Source organism: Pleurodeles waltl, chromosome 1_1 (genome assembly GCF_031143425.1).
Source record: "Pleurodeles waltl isolate 20211129_DDA chromosome 1_1, aPleWal1.hap1.20221129, whole genome shotgun sequence".
Lineage (NCBI taxonomy): Eukaryota > Metazoa > Chordata > Amphibia > Caudata > Salamandridae > Pleurodeles > Pleurodeles waltl.
In genome coordinates, this window is record NC_090436.1 from 23,271,660 (window position 1) to 23,287,219 (window position 15,560).

Genomic DNA, 15,560 nt, shown 5'->3' on the forward strand with positions numbered 1-15,560 from the left:
CGTGCAGTGAAAGGCCCTTTCCAAAGCTGAACCTGTCACCTTTTTATTGCTTATCACTAGATTTAGGTCTTAAAATAGTACTGATGAGGTGAAACCAATGCCCAGACTGTGGTACCAACTTTAAAAACAAGCATTTGCAATGCAATGGGTCTTGCGTTTGCTCGAGTTCGAGCTATTAGCGTTGTAAATTCCTAGCTGGACTTTTCTTGCCACAGAAATTGAAAAAGAAAAGCAAAACAGTTCACATTAGCGAGCCGATTCAAAGCACCACGGCCACCATGAGCGTGAAGGAGAGACACAAAAGGAAAAAAAAATTGCTGGCAGTCAAACGTTTTGACAAACGTGCAATTATCCATGTAACAGGGTAGGTGCCCAAGGTGGTCACCAAACTGCCGCAAGGAGGGATAAACATAACGCATGTACCAATGATAACAAAGGATTTTTGAAAGGCAAGGACATGAACCAGTGATAGTGATGAGCGTGTGGTGGGCGTGGTTAAAAGCCCACAGATAGATTACAACAGGCCAGAGTGCTTGTGAGCTCGACCTCATGATGAAAAGATGAAGCATAACTATCACAAAATGTGCCACATTAGCCGCATAATTTGCCTTTTCTTGCCATACAAATTTACTCAACCCTGGCGCATAATTTGGCCCTCTCCTGCCACATAATTCCAGTGGCCCTGACTATAATGCCCCCAGCACTTTGATTTCCTAAAGGTACGTGAGGGTGTGCAACACGGACAACAGGATGGTGGGAACAACGAGATGGTGGGAGTGAACAGACAATGGAGCAGTAGGAAAAAAGTGCTATGACCCGGCCAAGATCATAACGCTTTATAAAAATGGACAAGTGGAAGGGCTGGGGGGAGAAAAAACAACACAGACTATGGGTGTGGGGATAGGAGAGGAAGAAGCATCAAGGAGAATGGATTGGTCATAGGGGAAGAAGCAACATGGAAAACGTATTGATGCAACTCAGAGAATGGGTGGTTGCAACTCAAAGAAGTGGATGGGAGGGAAAGGAGCACCACGGGCAAGGTAGGCATGTGAGGGGGAAAAGCAATAGTCCCTCAAGTACATGGTGAGCAGCGGCAGCGAAAAGACACTAATCAAGATGAAGCAATCACTACTTGGTCGATGCTTCACACAAAAGAAGAGGACGGTAATCTGCCTTCGGGTGGCCACTTAGGAGGCAGCACAGAAGAGTTACAATGAAGCCAATGAATGGCATGCAATAGGCAGGCTCCAATCCATTATAGTAAGCAATACCCCTCCCAGCATCATCACATGCATTGTTGGCAGGTGAGACCTAAAAAAAGACCTGGATGCATAAACTTGTCTGCAGGTCTGGACTGGGGACTAAAAGCATGCCTGGTAAACATGCTTAAGCCAGCACTGCACCTGTCCTCGTATCTCTCTACTTCTATCTTTACTCTTCCTCCTGAAGCCCCCTCTGCCTAGTATCACCTGTCGAAGCTGGCAAAAGTGTCAGAGGGAGCCAACAGCAGCCCCCTGCCCTGGGCAAGCGTGAGCAAAGCCAATAGGTCTTGTATAGCAGCATGGCTGCAGTGCAGCGTGCCTTGAAGTTAGATAAAAAAGCGCTATGAAGCAGCCAGTGCTGACCATGAGGGGCAGTGATCGTTTTCCTCAGTATGGGATTATCCTTTGTCTTCACCAGGAACAAATGGCAATAATACCTTGTCAGCAAATGTAAACTACAAGAAATTAAAATACACTTTTATGCATCAATTGTTTTTAATGGGGTTAAGAAATATGAGTTGAAGATGTTGAGCAGAACACAAATTAAGCAATAGTAGAAACAATAAATGATAACCGCCATCCATAAATGGGTGAGCGGCCTGCAATCTACTTAAAGAGGTCTAACGTTGTCAAAAGAGAGAAGGGTCATGGCATGTCTGCAATGCCTGAAATGCACAAATACATAAAAGGCATTCAAAGAAATAAAACTCACTTGTTTAATTATTTTACCTCCAAGCTGAAGTTTGCTGTTTGGCCCTGCATGAGGACAGCGCTAAAAAAGCTAAGCAGAGCGGGGAGCATGGAGCCGCCTGCATCTTGTTCCATCTTGAAACCTGTTGATGTGACTTTTGGGCGCTTTTTCTTCTGGCGGGACAGGAGGGTGCAAGCATCAACAAGGGAGTGTGAAAAGGTAGAGAGTGGACAAGGAAAGCAACAATGGCTAAGTGGGTGGACCGGACAGCAACAAAGCACAAGGGAAGGGGCAAGCAACAATGTAGGATGAGGGAAGAAGGAAGGGGTGCAAGTAAAAGAAAAACAAGTACCTCTGAAAATAGCAAGTAGTGGAAGGACACTGGGCCAGGGAAGCAGTAGTTGGGCCATGCTTCATTGTATGGTCAAACATGCAAAGAGAAAGTGAAGTTGGCACTCACTGGCCAAAGAGAAGCAAGGAGACAAGGGTGACAATTGTAGGAGGCTGGCCTGGTTTGTACTGGGTACCTAAGGTACTTATACCAGGTCCAGTTATCCCTTTTTAGTGAAATGTAGTCAGTGTCTAGAAGCCAGGCTATCTAGGGGTAGCTGTAGCTGAGCAGCCAAGGATTATCTAGGAGACATGCAAAGCTCATGTAATACCACTGTAGTCACACAATACGCACACACATGAAAGAAAATACTCAATGTTACAAAAATAAAGGTACTTTAGTTTGGTGTCACAAATGCCAAAAATACCACAGAGACTATACTCCCTTAGGAGGTAAGTAATACACAAATTGTATACACCAGCATTCAGAAATAGCTGTAGACACACTTAGAAAACAGTGCAAATAGTGAAAATCACAATAGTTAGTAATAGGCTTAGGGTGAACACAAAACATATACTAAAAACACAGCTTCTTACACCCTTTACTACAAATAATACATAGGTTTGTAGCTTTCTCTGATTGGCTTTCTAAGGTGGGACAGTTATGTAACCCCCTTTATCTGAAGTCAGCGGAGGAGCGGCCATGATCCACTTTCACTTTGTGCCACCTTCGCCCTCCAGGTCTCGGTTCATTTCACGTAAAGCAACGATTTACAGGAAAGACAAACTTAAGGGATAAGAAACATTTGCAAAGCCAGCTGGGCACGTCCATGCGAAAGCTATGGACTTTGTCTGTTTGCCAAGGTCTTCATGCCTTGTTGCATGACTGCAGCAAGGCTAGAAGTAAAGGTAGTAAAAAACAAGCACTATGATCACGGCCACTGGAATTATGCAGTTGTGCAACTGCGACCATTTGAGCATCATTATAGATTTGCCGCATATGCGACACAGGCCCAGTTCTAGAGGGAGGGCAAGGTGGGCCAGGCCCACCCAAGGATTACCATGGCCCACCCAAGGCCATTCAGAAGTGAAAAGCACAAGTGTTTGACCTCAATGTTTCAAATAAGCGTGTGTTCCCATGGTCTATCCCTTATTGGTTATTTAAATGATTAACACCATTGACATAGGACACTTTCAGGCCTAGGGAGAGGTGTAGGAAAGTACCATCTTGCCTGGCATGTTACCCCTATTTTTACATGTATGTCAGTTTGGTTTTTGCCTGTCTCAATGGGATCCTGCTAGCCAGGACCCCAGTGCTCATAGTTTGTGGCCTGAATGTGTGTACCTGTGTAGTGACTAACTGTGCCACTGAGGCTCTGCTAATCAGAACCTCAGTGCTTATGCTCTCTCTGCCTTTAAAATTGTCACTATAGGCTAGTGACCATCTTTACCAGTTCTAATTGGCACACTGGAAAACCCTTATAATTCCCTAGTACATGGTACCTATGGCCATGTAACATTTCTAAGATCATGGGATTGCCCTCTCTATGCCATCCTGGCATTGTTGGCACAATCCCATGATCCCACGGGTCTCTAGCACAGACCCAGGTACTGCCAAACTGCCTTTTCAGGGGTTTCACTGCAGCTGCTTCTGCTGCCAACCCCTCAGACAGGTTTCTGCCCTCCTGGGGTCCAGCCAGGCTTGGCCCAGGAAGGCAGAACAAAGGACTTCCTCAGAGAGAGGGTGTTACACCCTCTCCCTTTGGAAAAAGGTGTGAAGGCAGGGGAGGAGTAGCCTCCCCCAGCCTCTGGAAATGCTTTCATGGGCACAGATGGTGCCCATTACTGCATAAGCCAGTCCACACCAGCCCTGCTCTGGCGCGAAACTGGACAAAGGAAAGGGGCGCGGGACTCTCTCGTGCAACTTCAGGTGAGCACCATTTCACTTTACTTTGTAGTGCCTGTTCTCTGGGTGCTGCTTGCTTCTGAGTGGGCTCCTTATCTTGCTGGAAGCCCCCTCTGTCCCCTCACGCAATTGGTGACATCCTGGTCCCTCCTGGGCCACAGCAGCATCCAAAAACCGTAACTGCATGATTTGCAGCTAGCAAGGCTTGTTTGCGGTCTTTCTTCAGGAAAACACTTCTGCACGACTCTTCACGACGTGGGACATCCATCCTCCAAAGGGGAAGTTTCTAGCCCTTGTCGTTCTTGGAGAATCCTCAGCTTCTACTGCCTAGTAGCAGCTTCTTTGCACCCACAGCTGGCATTTCCTGGGCATCTGCCCACTCTCGACTTGATCGTGACTTTTGGACTTGGTCCCCTTGTTCCACAGGTACTCTAGTCTGGAAATCCATTGTTATTGCATTGCTGGTGTTGGTCTTTCCTGCAGAATTCCCCTATCACGACTTCTGTGCTCTTTGGGGAACTTTAGTGCACTTTGCACTCACTTTTCAGGATCTTGGGGTGGGCTATTTTTCTAACCCTCACTGTTTTCTTACAGTCCCAGCGACCCTCTACAAGGTCACATAGGTTTGGGGTCCATTCGTGGTTCGCATCCCACTTTTGGAGTATATGGTTTGTGTTGCCCCTATCCCTATGTGTCCCCATTGCATCCTATTGTAACTATACATTGTTTGCACTGTTTTCTAATACTATACTGCATATTTTTGGTATTGTGTACATATATCTTGTGTATATTTGCTATCCGCATACTGAGGGTACTCACTGAGATACTTTTGGCATTTTGTCATAAAAATAAAGTACCTTTATTTTTAGTATATCTGTGTATTGTGTTTTCTTATGATATTGTGCATATGACACTAGTGGTACTGTAGGAGCTTCACCGGTCTCCTAGTTCAGCCTAAGCTGCTCTGCTAAGCTACCTTTTCTATCAGCCTAAGCTGCTAGACACCCCTCTACACTAATAAGGGATACCTGGGCCTGGTGCAAGGTGTAAGTACCCCTTGGTACTCACTACAAGCCAGTCCAGCTTCCTACACCCTTCCAGTATCTAAAGAGTCCTTTGAGTTTTTATGACCATTTTAATATGGCCGACAGTATGTGCTGTTGCCTTTAGATTTGGGCTGATGTGACTATATTCTTGACCTTTCTGCAGCCTTTGACACTGTCAATCACAACACTCTCCTTAACACTCTTCAACAGAGAATGGGCTTGGAGGGCACTGTGCTCAAATGGTTTGCCTCCTTCCTCTCTGATAGATCCCAAAGGATCAAAATAGCGAACAGTCTTTCAGCTCCTGTAGCAGTCAGTCAAGGTGTTCCTCAAGGCTCCATACTTGCACCCACACTGTTCAATCTCTATTTAGAACCGTTGGGAAATCTGCTGAGTAAATCCGGGATCCACTATCATCTATATGCGGATGACACTCAGATTTACCTTAAGGTGGCCTCCAATCACGATCTCTCCTTCCTTAGCTCTACCCTCGACTCCATTCAAAACTGGATGGTAACTCATCAACTGATCCTGAATCCCTCCAAAACAGAATTCCTCCTCCTTTCCTCCTCCCTTTCTCATCCCCCAGTGCAAACATGGATGGATCAGATCAATCTAATGAACAATAAGCCCATCATTGTCGAGAGCGCAAAATCCCTTGGTGTCATTCTCGACAAAAAACTTAATCTACTCTCCCACATTAACTCCATTGCAAAGTCTGCTCGACACCAACTGCGCCTTCTTTGGGGGATTCGTCGCTTCTTCCCGGAGTACGACCTTAAAACCCTGGTCCAAGCGCTGGTTCTCTCCAGATTGGACTACTGCAACTCTCTTCTTACTGGCCTTCCCAAATCCCACCTTTCCCCCCTGAAGTCTATTCTCCATTCAGCAGCTCGTTTCATATATGGGGCCAAAAGAAGCGACCACATCACACCCATTTTATCCACCCTCCGTTGGCTTCCCATAGAGGCAAGATCTATCTACAAAACTGCATGTATCACCCACAAAGCCTTGCACTCCTCCTCCCCTCGCTACCTGGTGAATAAACTGAAACTCTCTGGGGGCTCCAGACCATCACGTAATGCAGAAAAGTTATTGCTTGAACCTCCCATTTTCAAGAAGGAAAGATTGATGGCCCAATCCTTTTCAGGCAACGCGGTGAGAATCTGGAACTCACTTCCGCCTCAGCTTCGGACCACCACCTCTTCCCAGGCCTTCAAAACTGACCTCAAAGCTCTCCTCCTTCAAAGACACTTCCAAAATTAATTCAAGCCCTCTGTTTTCAGAAGGAAGTCCTTCCATCATAGGATATTCTGTTCTCCATGCCTATAGAAGTGCCTTCCCAGGGTGTTTTTGTGTTTTGAGTGTCTGCCATTTAGTGCAGTATTTTACCTCTACCTGTATCTTGTACTCGTTTGTAACATGCACACTGCACCTTTCCTTTTCAACGTATCATTTGCTACCTCTTATATCTTGTTTGCTTTTGATACATGCACAACGGCCACCACTGCCTCATGTAACGTAACTATTGTTTTAGTGTTTTGAGTGTCTACCATTGATTGCAACTTTTTTTACCTCTATTCGTACTTTATTTACTCTTGTAACCTGCACACGTCACTTTTTCCTCTCATAACGTATCGTTTGCTACCTCGTTTATTTTTTGCTCTTGATACGTGCACAATTATCACGATTGCCTCTTGTAATGTAACGCTTGTTTTTGTAACAGGCTCACTTGTAATTTTTCGCCTCTTGTATCTTTACTTTGCCTATTGTGAAGCGCTCTGACACCTTCGGGTAAAGTCCGCGCTATATAAAAACGCATTAAATAAATATATATGAGGGGTTGTGGTCCTATGACCGAAACTCAGAGCAAGATGCCTGGCTCTTAAGATGAAGAGGTATATTTTTGATGGTCCTCAGGCTGTTTTAAAATGAAACAAACCAAGTGGGCTGTGCTTTGTTTTTATTTAAGTGTACACTGATCGGGGTGTTATTACAGCTAAAATATATTTTTGGTTCTCTTTTTCTTCACACTGTTTATTCTGATTACGAACTTACGACCATTTCAAGATGGCCGACATCGTTTTCTGTCCTTCCCTGGACCTTTGACCTCACGCACACGCGAGAAGTCTCGCGGTCTTTTGACCGAGAACTAGAATGAGATGCCTGATCTTAAAATGGAGAGTACTCCATTCAGCAATCTTTTATCGGGCGCCCGTAATCCGCGTACAAAAGAAATCGGCTAATCATAAGGTATGTTCTTTTATGTAAAAAATAGTTTTTCTTAAAAAGACAGGGGGTGTATGTGCCTGCCGTCAGGAATCGAGTTTTCTCCAGTTTACAAAATGACTCGATCTTCGTTTATTTGTAAGGCATATTATTTTAGTTTGGAAAGAATGGGGCTCCGAAGTTTTTGAGGAAAGCTTTTGGATTTAAATCGAGCAGATTCTCTAATTGAAAGGAATGTGGAAGAATAGACAGTTTGATAAAGGAACATAGGTGACCAGTTACTGTGGACGAACATTACTATTATTTTTTTGCTGTTTCTCCTCTTTCTTTCTGTACACAGATGGAGGAGCTATGAAAGTTATGTGAAAGATCCCCGAGAAATTCCTTACCTCAAAGACTATCTTGGTAGGTGAAGCAGAAAGTTTCTGCGCCTATTGATAGAAGATTATGTTTGTACAACTTTTTATTCATCTAGGGTGTATGTTTTGAAAATAGGGGTAGGTAATTCTTTATATTTGGTTGTGTATTTACACAAGGAGTCATTTGAGAACGGAAGTTGGAATTAGAAAATTGAGCCCTTTTCGCATTGTGTCTGAGGAAACTCATCAACATTGTCGCCTGGTATTTATTATTTTTTTATTTTTGTGAATGCTGTTATTGGGGACTTCACACATATGGGAGATTTGGGTGCATGTATTTGGTTTTTCAATTCACTTTCATTGTTTTTTTTTTGTTTCAAGTTTTTTAATTATTTTTGTGTCTTTTTATTTGCATCACATTTCATTTTTTCTTTATATTTTCTATTTTTGATTTTTTATTTCTTACTCTGGCTGTGGAATTGTTTGGGTGCTAGTCACTGGTGGTTTGTTGGATCTCAAGAAACTGGATCAAATGCATCATTCTTTTGTATTTTGTGTCTATTAGGATATATACTAACGGGAAGGACGATAGAACTTATAAAATCTGCAACATTATACATTAAGTATTCAAAAGGAACTGCCCTGATGAAGGCAGCCTTATAAATTAGATGGTCACAGCCGAAACGCGCGTTGGCTTGGTTCCTACTGTTGTCTGGATGGACTATGAATTTATGGTGCCAAAACATAATTTTTTCTTTCTTGATTAAGTAAGATGGAGACACAATCAGGATTTGAATAAGAGTACGATATTATTGTGAATATTATTACAGCTCCAGAAAGAGAAATTGTATATACTTAGTTTGTATCTAATTGTATTTTTGAAATTTTGAAGTATATTTTTGTTTAGTGTCATAGTCTTGTTATCCTCACTGTCTTGTCTTGTGTGGCACAATATCTTTGTCTATCAATTTGTTTATATGTGTAGGTACTTATAGAAACATTTGTTTGTCTTCCTATGTTAATATTTGTATAGTTGTATAATTTAGATATTTGTGTTTGCTTTTGTTGTACATACATATGCAATAAATATAATTTTTTGAATTGTTGTCATTGTTTTGTTGCTCTGTATATTATTTTGGATAATATTGAATATTGGTTGTAGCTCATTTGATTTTTCTTGTACTCAAGTATTTCTCCCTGGATGGGCTACTTATCACACCAGGGACCCTCAATAGTCTTCTTTACAAGGTGTAAGTACCATCAGGTACCCACTATAAGCCAGGGCAGCCTCCCACACAGGCAAAAACAAACTGACACACAAGTAAAAATGGGGGTAACATGCCAGGCAAAATGGTACTTTCCTACAATCCCATACTGGCATCAGTGTGGGTTTATTGTGCCGAGACCTTTTATACCAAGCTTCCCAGACTTCAGTGAAGCCATCATGGAGCTATGGAGTTCATAATCACAAACTCCCAGCCCATGTACCCATTATGGCCACACTGCACCTAGAATGGCTGGGAATGGATGTAGACACTGTAGGGGGATATTGCTCACGCAGCTATGCCCTCACCTGTGGTATAGTGCACCCTGCCTTAGGGCTGTAAGGCCTGCTAGAGGTGTGAAGTACCTATGCCACAGGCAGTGGCTTGTGGGCATGCCACCCTGAGATGGGTATCATGTTGAGTTTGTATTTTTCTCCCCAACAACACACACAATCTGCAATGCAGTGTGCATGTGCTTGGTGCAGGGTCCCCTAGGGTGGCAAAATGGATGCTGCAGCCCTTGGGGACCTTCCCTGGTAACAGGGTCCTTAGTACTATGGATACCTTTTACAAGCAACATGGCTGTGTGCCAGGGGTGTTCCAATTGTGGGAACAATGGTACAGTTTTGGGAAAGAACACTGGTGCTGGGGCCTGGTTAGCAGGATCCTAGCACACTCTCAGTCAAGTCAGCATCAATATTGGGCAAAAAGTGTGTGTGTGTGTGTGTGTGTGTGTGTGTGTGGGTGGGGGTAACCCTGCCTAAAAAGGCACTCTTCTACAGTAATGAAGAACAAGTATTGTCAGAGGGCCAAGGGGCAAGTAGGACCTACTGGGCCCAACTTTGGGGGTTGAGGCCTTTTACTCCTGATGTACCCGGGCCAGGCCTACTGTCTGCTCTGAGCAACTTGGCCAAGTGTCCCTTCAGCACTTGACTCTCATTGGTAGCGTGCGTCGGTCATTACAAGGCTTCTCGAGGAAGTAGGGTGAAAACAGGCTCTCGACTCAAAAGACATCCATCCACCATAACAAATGATTTTCCAGTCAAATACTTCCTTTTATGTGAAAGGTAGTGCTTATATACAAACACTAAGTACAATACAGGATACCACAACAGTATACACAGTCTTCATAAGGCAAGCACGCTAGTGTGTACCAGGTCAGCTCTAGAGTCCCACGCCCCCTTCTAAGAACAGTGGTAATGCACCATTTACGCGAGGCAACATTCAAGCTGTGGCCAGCTAGTGTGTTCAGGTTTTAGATGTGCAATATCTTGAGAAGGTCTGTGGCCCGGCGATGCAGAAGTCTTGGTTTAGCGCTCAAGGTGGCAGATGTCCATGACACTCCTCTCTTGAAGGAGTAAGTATCTGTGATTCCGGCTGCAGCTCTTGGGTACGTCTGGATTTGGGTAACTGAATTGTAGCTCTTCCTCTGTGGGTCAAAATCCTCTCTGGCATGTCTGCATGCTTTTCCAGAGCGACAGCTCGCCCAAGACACGGGGAGTCACAACTGTGGCACACAGGATGACGCCCCTTTCAGGTCACGGTACTGTACAGGGCGAGGGCCCTTTCCTTGTCACAGCACAACACCAGGGCAATGACCCCTATTCTAAACTGGGGCCCCACCTGGTATAAAGGGGTCATGAACAGCACAAATAAGGGTGTGGCCCTCTCCAGGCCACGGTGTTGCACTGGGTGACGGCCCTTTTCTCATCACAGCATGGCACCAGGGCGAAGACACTTAGGGGGTTATTCTAACTTTGGAGGAGGTGTTAATCCGTCCCAAAAGTGACGGAAAAGTGACGGATTTACCACCAGCCGTATTACGAGTCCATTATATCCTATGGAACTCGTAATACGGCTGGTGGTATATCCGTCACTTTACCGTCACTTTTGGGACGGATTAACACTCCTCCAAAGTTAGAATAACCCCCTTATTCTTCACCCTGGCCCCCCATTTGGCATACAGGGGGTTATGACCAGTACATCTAGGTGGATGGTCCAATTGACGCAGTAGTCCCATCGAACCAGAACCTCAAAGCCTGCTCTCGGTATCCACTTGTAAGGGTCCCCAAAGGAACTTGCTCCCTTCAAGGGATGATCTTCTCTGCAAAGGATCCTCTAGCCTTAACTCAGGCAGAAGCTGGTGCTACAGGCTTGAGTGTGTGTGTTCTTGATTCTCCTTGGTGATGTCCTCTCACACAGCAAGTGACCAGCAGACCCATAGTCCCTAGTCCTGGTCACAACAGGCAGAAGGTCATGCTGAACTTCTCTACACTGATAACAGCTTCAGTTTGACAGCCTTGGGAGGCTCAAGCTTGCCTTTTTATGATCTGTTTCCAGGCATATATGCAATTTAGTGACTGAGTATTTGAAGTTCTTGGTATGGGGGTTGGCCAGTTTGAAGTGCCCAATTCTCTGCCTCATCCTTCCTTCAGAAAGCAGTCTATCACAGCAGGAGTGTCGTTAAAGCTTGATAACTCAAAAAACAGGCCAGGAGAATGACTAGAAGCTCACACTTGGCTACCAGCTTCACTGATACTTGTTTTTCAAAATGTTATAAAGGCCCCCAACCCCATTCTTTATCATTTCTTTACAAGCTGCATCTCCTTCCTGATATGTATCCAGGCCCCTTTGATCAGTGGTCTCTTTAAAAATCAAAGAGCTATTTTGAAGCTTATTGAAGAGCCAAGCTCTTCCTCCCCCCAGTGTGCGTCCCACCCAGCTTTCAGGAATGCAGCAATCCCCAAATCTGTCTGGGTGGCTCCTCCATCTCCACATACTTCTCCAACAGGCCCAAGCTCTCCCAAAATAGAACACAGAGGCTTCCATGTATTGTGCCCTTCACAAGCACACATGCATCCCTATGCACACACACACACTATATTTATGCAGGCTCCCAGGAACTGTACCACATCACAGACATGCGTACATCTCAGAGTGGTCACACAGACATGCTCTCTGACATGTATTGCACCACTCACAAGTACATATACATCCTAGTGCATACACACAGGCATGTGCTACCTACCCGGAATACTGGAAGCACGCACGAGTCAAACCTCTACTCAAAAAAACATCCGGCGAACTCAATAACTACTGTCCAATCGCCTTGCTCCAGTTCCCAACGAAAGTACTTGAAAGTCTAAACCAACAGCTCACCTCACATACATAGAAGAAAACAGTCTCCTCAGCTCATCTCAATCTGGTTTCTGATCTAAACACAGCACAGAAACAGCCCTCATCGTAGCCACGGATGACATCAGACTCCTCCTGGACAAGGGGAACTCGGCTGCCCTCATCCTCCTCAACCTCTTGCCAGCTTTCGACACAGTATCCCACCACACTCTGCTCACAAGACTCCACCACACTGGAATAGAGGGAAAGTCATGAAATGGATTGACTCTTTTCTTTCAGGCAGTCCATTTCCCGCCCTTCAACTCTAAAGCTAGGGATATCGTCTGCTGCGTCTTTCTGAGATCATCATTTAGCCCCACCCTTTTCAACACATACATGACCCCATGGCCGACATAGTCAGAAACCACTCAACATAATCTCCTACATAGGTGACACTCAGCTCGTCCTCTCGCTCTCCAAGGACGCATCAAGGACAAAAACCAACTTCCACAACTGCATGAACAGCCTTGCAAAATGGATGCCTCAAACTTAACACCGACAAGACAGAGGTACTACTGTTTGGCAACACCATCTCTCCCTGGGACGACTCCAGGTGGCCAGCTGAGCTGGGACCCCACTACCCCAACCAACCATGCCAGAACCTTAGGAATCATCATAGACAACAAACTTAACATGAAATGCCAGGTCAACACAATCTCCTCCACCTGCTTCCCCACACTCGACATGCTCCACAAGTTCTTCAAATGTCTCCAGCATGAAACCAGATGCACCATCACCCAAGCCCTCATAATCAGCCAGATGGACTACAGCAGCACACTCTATGCCAAAATCACCAACAAGCTTACAAATAAACTTCAAATCATCCAGAACTCAGCCGCCAGACTCATTCTCGACTTCCCGAAAAGAACACACATCACCCCGTGTTGGACCTGGCCCTTTCTCCAGGGTCATTCCCCAAACTTTTTGCCTTCTACTCCTAATTTTTCTGACCCTTTTTGGCTGGCGTTATGACTCTGGGCTCTTTATCACTGATGATCAGTGCTAAAGTGCATGTGCTCTCCCCTGTAAACTTGGTATGATTGGCTTATAGCTGATTGGCACATTTAATTTACCTGTAATTCCCTTGTACAGTGGTATCCCTATACCAAGGGACTGTCAATTAAATGCTACTAGTGGGCATGCAGAGCTGCTTGCACCACCCACTGAAGTAGCCTTTCAAACCTGTCTCAGGCCTGCTAGCACAGGACTTGCGTGCACAGTTTGCTGCCACAGGGTCCTGGCATCTAAATCTACTCGCCAGGCTCAGAACTCCCCTTTTACTACATGTAAGTCATCCCTAAGGTAGGCCCTAGCTAGCCCTATGGTCAGGGTGTTATGTATATAGAAGGCAGGACATGCGCCTAGTAGCGTGGCCTGTCCTGCTAGTGACTAATAGCCTATTTGGTTTCTCACTGCTGTGAGTGCTGCCTTCTCATAGGATTGCATTGGAAATGCCCTGCCTTATGTCTAGGGGATATTGTCTGATTTATGTGGGGTAGCTTTGGCATGTTTGGTATGATTGTAATGGTAGTGAGAAATGCTGCTTACTTGTGGGGGTGTATTTTTCATTACAATTACAGAAATGCCACTTCAAGAAAGTGAGCATTTCTCTGTGCTTATGACTCTGGTGTTTTGCAGCTTGACTCCAATACACGTCTGGGCAGAGTGACAGTTTTGCTTTGTGCATACAATTCAGACAGGCTGTACACAGGGAGGATGGAGGTGTCACAGAGGTGCATCTGCATTCTGAATGGTCTTCCTGGGCTGAGAGAAGGGCGAGGCGGCACCCATGTATCTGTAAAGGCTTTGTCCTGGCCTCACACAAAAGATCATTTACCCCCAACTGATGTTTGGAGCCTGTGTTAGAGGAGGGAGGGGACACTCCCAGAACCAGTTGTAACTGGTTGAGACCCCCTCTCCTCCTCAATGGAAATGCTTTGCAAAACTGAGTATAAGTACAGGGGATTTTTCGCCACAATTTACACAAGAACATACTTGGAACTGGACAAAGAACGTTGCTGGATGGACTCACCAGGAACCACCTTGGACTGCTGCTGTTGTGCTGACCTATGACCTGCTGGGTCACTGGAGGATCTGCCACTATTTGAATCCCTTGAGCTGGCCTGTTTGTTGGACCATGCAGCCCTGTCCTCCCTCCTCTTATGTCTCCAGGGGCTGGGTGCTGCGGCATCTGCCCCCTGCATCTACTTGCTTCTAAGCGCCTGGAAAGCGCTTCCTTTCCCTGAGCCTTCGCGCTTTGCGAAGTGCATTTTGGGAGCACTGTTGGTTTTACCTGTGGTGTGCTTTGAAAGCGCTTATTTAACCTGCCACTATCACCGCCGCGACCCAGGCACTTTTTGATTGCTGAGCGCATCAGAAGCGCACTCCGTCCAGTGCCCCTGGAGCATGACAAAAATGAAAGCAGAGCGAGAGCGCTCCTATCGGTGCTCCCTGGGCGAGGTACTCTCCAAGGAGTACCCCCGGGGTACCAGAAGGCCCTCCCTTAGGATCAATCACCACTGCTGCCCGGTTGGGCTGCTGGAGACTCGTGCGCCAGGCCAGTTGCAGGAGAGTCCAGGACCAGATGGACGGGGAAGGAAGCCTCAACGGAGGCTCCCCGCCCCACCGGGCAACGCAGTTGTTTCCTGAGGACGGGTGGGGAAGGAAACCTCATCGGAGGCTCCCTGCCCCACCGTGCCCTCTTATCTTGTTTGTTGGAGATCGCAGGTGGGGCGGATGCCTCGCTAGGAGGCCCCCTGCACCGCAAGGTCTCCTCTGTTGCCCCCCTCATCAGGGTGTTGGCTTTGCCCCCACTAGCTGTGGGCCTGTAGTGGTCCATGTAGGAGGCCCCAGAGCTCGCAGGTCCTAGGAGGGGCCCACATAGAAAAAACTGAGGGGGTGCGTGCTGCCCCCCTCCTACCAACCACCACAGCGGTCCCCGTTTGGGGCAGAGGAGGGCAGGGGGCCCCCTAGTTACTTCGTGGCACTGGAGGTGCCCTCATCAATAGAAACAGGTACTCTTAAAGAGACACATACTTTTCTAATGTTCCTAATTTGGGCTTTTTGGACTGTTATGCTAGCCTGCGTTCTATTATGATATGTCATATCCTTGCTGATGTTCCTTTTAATGGCATGACATGCTGATATGTTTTTGATGACTTGTCATATGCTTTCTAATGTTCTTGGTTGGGCATTTCTGATATTTTTATGACAAGTGAATGTCTTTAGTAATGTGATTCTTGATTACTGCTTATGTTGCAGAATAATAAGTAACCTGTGTGTTATATGTGACTACTGC

The 15,560-nt window shown here is 45.8% G+C and overlaps 1 protein-coding gene across 2 annotated transcripts in view; it reads left to right on the forward strand.

The window, feature by feature from the left end:
• The first annotated feature begins 7,383 nt into the window (after window positions 1-7,383).
• The window catches only part of LOC138255868 (retinol dehydrogenase 14-like), a 267,326-nt gene continuing 259,149 nt past the window's right edge, over window positions 7,384-15,560 (forward strand). The window contains exons 1-3 of one of the 2 annotated variants that reach the window (XM_069205850.1): window positions 7,384-7,488; window positions 7,805-7,869; window positions 8,001-8,085. The gene's annotated coding sequence lies outside the window, so the exon portion shown is untranslated. The remainder of the gene's footprint in view (window positions 7,489-7,804; window positions 7,870-8,000; window positions 8,086-15,560) is intronic. The other variant, XM_069205846.1, reaches the window with a different exon arrangement.